At 50.3% G+C, this 5,545-nt stretch overlaps 1 long non-coding RNA gene across 1 annotated transcript; it reads right to left on the bottom strand.

The window, feature by feature from the left end:
• Positions 1–1,336: 1,336 nt before the first annotated feature.
• On the bottom strand, positions 1,337–4,268 carry LOC147599013 (uncharacterized). Its single transcript, XR_015260160.1, has 3 exons — positions 4,128–4,268; positions 1,595–3,208; positions 1,337–1,498 (listed from the first exon to the last, which is right to left on the bottom strand). It is a non-coding gene; the product is annotated as an uncharacterized LOC147599013 (long non-coding RNA).
• Between the last annotated feature and the right edge of the window lie 1,277 nt (positions 4,269–5,545).

The raw sequence follows: 5,545 nt of genomic DNA on the forward strand, positions 1-5,545 counted from the left end.
GGCAGGTACTGCAAAGGACAATGAATATGTTAGAAATACAGCAGGGATTTAGCCAGTCCTGAGCAGACACTCCTGTCAGCTGGGTCTGTTTCTCACTGCAGTACAGTATGTTTAATACACTCTCCCTACAAGATTTTTTTAAAAGCATTTTTAAAACTCCTGTGGAAAGTGGCCAGCAGCTGTGACGCTACCTAATAAAGGCAGGCCCCCGCCGGGAGGGCCTGGCAGCCCATCCATAACCCTGCTCCCTCCTGCGCGGCCCCGGTGGAAGAGATGACCCACACCGGAGCAGTTCCACGAAGGACTGCAGCCCGTGGGAGGGACCCCACGATGGAGCAGGGGAGGAATGTGAGGAGTTCTTCCCCCAACCATGAAGCAGCGGTGTGAAACAACGTATGATGAACTGACTGCAACCCCCATTCCCTCTTCCCCCCTGTGCCGCTCGGGAGGGGAAGGTGGTAGAGATAATGTTAAGCTTGGGAAGAGGGAGGGGTGGATGGAGGTTATCTTGTTTTCTGTCTCATTATCCTGCTGTTTGTAATAATAAATGAATACTTTTCCCCAAGTCGAGCCTGTTTTGCCCGTGACGGTAACTTCAAGGATTTCTCCCTGCCCTTATCTCAAACCTCGAGCCGTTTTTTCTTATATTTTCTCTCCCTGTTCTCTCGGAAGGTGGGGGGAGTGAGAGAGAGACTGCATAGTCTGGTCCTGATCAGGGCTGAACTACGACAGGGAAATACAAGGAAAAAACAGTGATGGGCTGCAGGACAGAGCCAGAGGGTGGAAAAAAGGAAGGAGAGAGGGGAGAACAAGAGCCCAGATAGAAAAAGAAGGGGTGCTGTACAAGAAGAGAGAGAAGGGGAAAGAGAAAGACGGAGAAAAACAGAAAAATGGAAAAAGAAGAGAGATACAGGGAAGCCAAGAAAATCACAGCAGCATGAGAAAGAAAAAGGGAAAGAGAGGCAGCTGGGGGAGGGCCAAGGAGGCCCTGAGATGGAGAGGAGGGGAGAAGGGACCCCAAGGGCCTGGGACTCACCGCAGCTCTCGGCGCTCCAGGGAGGGTTTGCCAGTTCAGACCCTTCTTTCTCCGCTCTTCCCTTCCTCTTCTGTCACTCCCGTTGCTTGACTGTCCCCAACCTAAGAAAAGAGGGGGATGCGTTACAGCTCTTATGAGACAAAGCTCCCTAGAAACGTAGCCTCGCTCACCCAGTACTTGACCGTGCCCCCTTTTTAAATTATGTGTACAGACCCTCCAGTGCTCTTTGGCGATCTAACCTGCTGCGGCCTTCAAAACGGGATCTTCCTCACCCAGAGAGGCAGGCGGGAGGCAGCCTTCAGTTACATCTTCCAGAATACCGATCCACAGTGACAGGTGGGTGCCTTCATCCAACCGGACTGCGCACCAGCTTGCGGCTTTGCCACCCCCTTGCCCTTAAGAGAGTGGCTACCTGGAGCGGCTCCACAACCACTGCTGCCCAAAACAGAAGAGGAAAAGGCACTAAAAAGCAACGACAAAGAACAAAGACAAACTGTCAAGACACTAGGAATGACATCGACAGCCTAAAGCATCAGCCAGGCAGGGCTTGCAGCTGACCTTGTGCCGTGGTTTAACCCCAGCCAGCAACTGTGCTCGCTCACTGCCCCCGACCCTGTGGGATGGGGAGAGACTCAGAAAGGTCAAAGGGACAATTCTTGTGACTTGAGATAAAAAACAGTTTAATATTAAGGAAGAAAACAACCATCACTGGTAAGGAAAAGTGGAACAAAAAAAAATACAGCAAAAGAAAACCCAAGACATGCAACTGATACAAATGAACACACTTGTAAGTTTCTAATGAAAACATTTGGAGTGTTTTCATTTTAGAATGGAAACAATCTCCATAAAAGTTGGGGGTGGGGGGCACTGGGCAAGTTGGGAAACACAGGCAGCACCCCGAGGATCCCGAGACAGAGGGGTTATGGGGAGGCAGCGCCAAAAAGCAGGGCATCGAACAGGGCTGGAGCAGTGGGAATGGGGACACAAAACAAGAGTGCTGGGCATGCAAAGGGCAAAACACAGGGCAAAAAAAACTCACAAGGGAGGAAAATCTCGCACAGGGGGATGTTTTATTGAAAAGCATTTGGAAGTGATACAGAAAATTAACTGTCTGCTAAATATTGCTTGATTTAGGAGACTAACTGTCTGCTAGACAATGCCTAACAATCCTGTTTGCCTTGAAACTTACTTAAGCTTATCAGGGACTGGTACTTCTCAAGAAATTGGTATTCGTCAAGGACTAATGTGTCAAGCAAAGGACATGATAACAGGAGCTGCAACATTGGTCAGAAGTTATTAAGAAACTGCTGAAATCCCCAAGTGAAAGGAGAGCATGGGTGAATGACTGAAGTTCATCTAGCGGAAGATCAGACCCCTGAAGAAGTAAACGACCACCAGAGACAGATCTGAAATGCTAACGCAAGTGTTTTTTTAATAACCCCGCCTCACTTATGCATATGTATGTCTGTATTGTGCAATCCTAGGAATGTGTGTACCTGCACCGTATAAATTTTTGGTAAAATGTGCTGTCAGTGTGCATGCTTTTGGAGAAGCAATCCCCCACGCACCCGGTGCCAAATAAACATGCCTGCTTTATAACCCTCTCCGAGTTGTAGAGTTTGATCCACGCGTCAGGAGGGCTGAGAAACACAGAGCGGGACAGTGGGGACGGATACGAGGGACAGACGGACACGCAAGGACAAGGGGTATGTGTGGGAAGAAAGGTGCATAAGGATGACCTATAGCAGGGAGTCCACACAGGACAATCCACAGCACGTAACTCACCCGGCATAACCTGCACGAGATGACCCACACCGGACAATGGACCCACACTGCGTAATCCCCAGCGAGAACCCCTCCGTCTCCCACTGGGTCACACCAACTTTCCCCAAATTGAGTGGCTTTTTTTTTTCCTTGTCCATAATATACAAATTACTTTTCCATGGCCAGACTATGCTCCAGACCACACCTCATTTGATTTTTCCTGTGTCTGAATATTTAGTTAAAAGACTACAGAAGGAAAATCACCACATTCTTAACATTCACTTTAAAATCCATGCGGCAAGTCCCTTAGGAAAAATGCAGTCACGCATCTCAGATGCAGACCACTACGGCTCCTTTCCATCCATCTCGTACTTTCATGGCCAAGGAAAGGGCGACCACGGTGAAACGCTGGTAGTCGACATTCAGCAGAGAGAGGGAAAAACCCCTTAGTTAAAGCTAGGCAGGAATCTAACTCTTCCTTTTCAGGCAAGGTTTCTCAGGACTAAAACCACGTGAAGGACAGAGTATTTTGCAGCACCTTTGTTACAGCTGTTGATACCAGCTTTTAAACCTTTTGCTTTTTTTGACTCATTGGCAGCTTTAGTTTCACTCGAACCGCTGTCCTAGATACAGGCAGGGGACAGACACAGATGCCTACATACATTTTCTCAACCCTAAGTACAGCCGAGATCTCCTCACCCTCTATGTGCCAAGTTGAATATTTGTTTGTTAAGGAGCACAGCAACACTTCTGTCCTCGTGAACTGCCTCCGAGCAGAGGAGGGCTCTGGGATTTCCTGGACGCCAGTGCTCCCGCTTTCACTGTCAACTCCGCACGGCCACCCACCGGAAAAAAGGCCTCAAAATAACGAACGTCAGACGATTGCTGCCACACCAAAAGTGCCAGCACTGAAAGCTCGTGCTGCTCCTCGCCGGCCCTTGCCAGCGCATCTACAGGCCCGCAAACATTATCCAGTATAGAGACTGCATAAAAGACAGACCGCCCCAGGCTGCAACACTCTTGCCCAGTGTACACTGACCATTAACGTCTCCCGCTTCACCTTCCCAAGAGAGACTGTTCCCAGGGAGCCCTCTTCCTCCCAATTTCCTGCACCCTCCCTGCAGTTTTCAGCCTTGTTCCCTCCTCAGCTGTGGTCCCTCAACTTAGCTCTCAAAGGGCCAGAAATCAGATTCCATCCTCAAAAGAACAACCCCATGCTAACTAAGATAACGCTTCCTCGCCCAGCTCCTCATCACCATCTGCAAAAAAAAAAAACCAAAAATAAAACCTACCAAACAGCACCGCCCTTCAACATCATACTACTTACCACCAATCTCTTCTGCAGCACTCTCCTCCTCAAAAGCGCCGCAGTGCTCTGCTCACCGGCTCCACTCATTGCCAAGAAGTCCGACGCTGCAACTGCCGCTCGTGGTGCTTCAGATGCTGAGAGACGCAAAGCTCAACTTACTTTTTCTAGGGTGTAGGTAGAAAAAAAAATAGGTGTCATACCAAGCTAACTAGAAAAGTATGTCATTACATGCAATGACAACATTATCAAAAACCACCTGCTTTAGCTTCCTACAAGAAAACAAATGCTCCAGGCTTCATTTCTAGCAAGACCATGCATGCTATCTAACTTCTACCACAGCTACGTTCTGGACAGGGCTGAATGACAAATGTAGCAGAATGTGGTGGCTCGCACACGTGGCCGACAGAGGCACGGAGCTCCTGGCACTGCGTCCTGGTGTCTGCTCTGTCAGGGAGGGCTCAGATGGACCAGCCACTCCTTGCTGGAGGCACCTGCCTGTGATTCACTCCTCAGTCCCCTCCAGCAGCCATGCCCAGGCGGCCCCCTTTACAGCTGGAGGCCCCTCATACAGCAGGGCCAGGGCCAGGGCCAGGCCCACCCTCAGCCTCACTGGACCCATCTGGGGCTGCCCCACCTCCAGCCCCAGCTGGAGCCCATCAGGAGCAGGGGCCCTTGCCAAAGCCCCACAGCACATCACCCCCTTCCCTGTGCCTGTCCTCAGCCATCAGCTCTGCACCCAGGGGCTGCAAACACGCCCAGGGGCACAGAGGAGGTCACAGACAGTGAGATACAGAACAGAAAAAAAAAAACAGTGACAGTACGCAAGACAAAGGGATACAGAAACAAAGATAAGAAAGGGGAGGCACAAAGAAAGGAAGGCAAAAAACCAGGCTGGAGAAATTAGTCAAGGGGAGAATACGGATGTAGATCAGGACAAAGATATTGGAAAAGGCAAAAACAGCACAGATCTGAAGAAACAATAATTTCTGAGTGTCCACCATGGGGGCTGTTGGGAAGCCACTCCTCACTGAGTGTTTTCTGTGCCTTGATGCAGCTGAGGCGGTGGCTGAACTGGAGTATCACTGCCTTGCACTTGCCTGCCTTGTGTTTGTGCATGTGGAAATGCCCCAACGAAGAAATGATGGGAGCTGGCTCCTTGCCGTGGTGTCCCTGCAGAGCTGCACGAAGTCCATAGTTTGGTTCTAATCACATCAGACCAGCTATGCATTAGCACAGGGTGGATCCCAGTAGATGCTGGTGGGAAAGGACTTTGGGGACAGAGGAAGCTGGGCCTGCAGCTGGGTGTGATGCTGAGCTCTGTTCTGCCAGCATTGGTGGGAACCTTTAAAGTACCTCCATCAGCACCGGGGAGCTCAGCAGGCTTCTGCTGCCTGCAGGACACATGTGGGGCAGTTTGACCATCCCGCTCCTCTGTG

The sequence above is a fragment of the Chlamydotis macqueenii genome, chromosome 14 (genome assembly GCF_036417535.1).
Source record: "Chlamydotis macqueenii isolate bChlMac1 chromosome 14, bChlMac1.mat, whole genome shotgun sequence".
In the NCBI taxonomy this organism is placed as follows: domain Eukaryota; kingdom Metazoa; phylum Chordata; class Aves; order Otidiformes; family Otididae; genus Chlamydotis; species Chlamydotis macqueenii.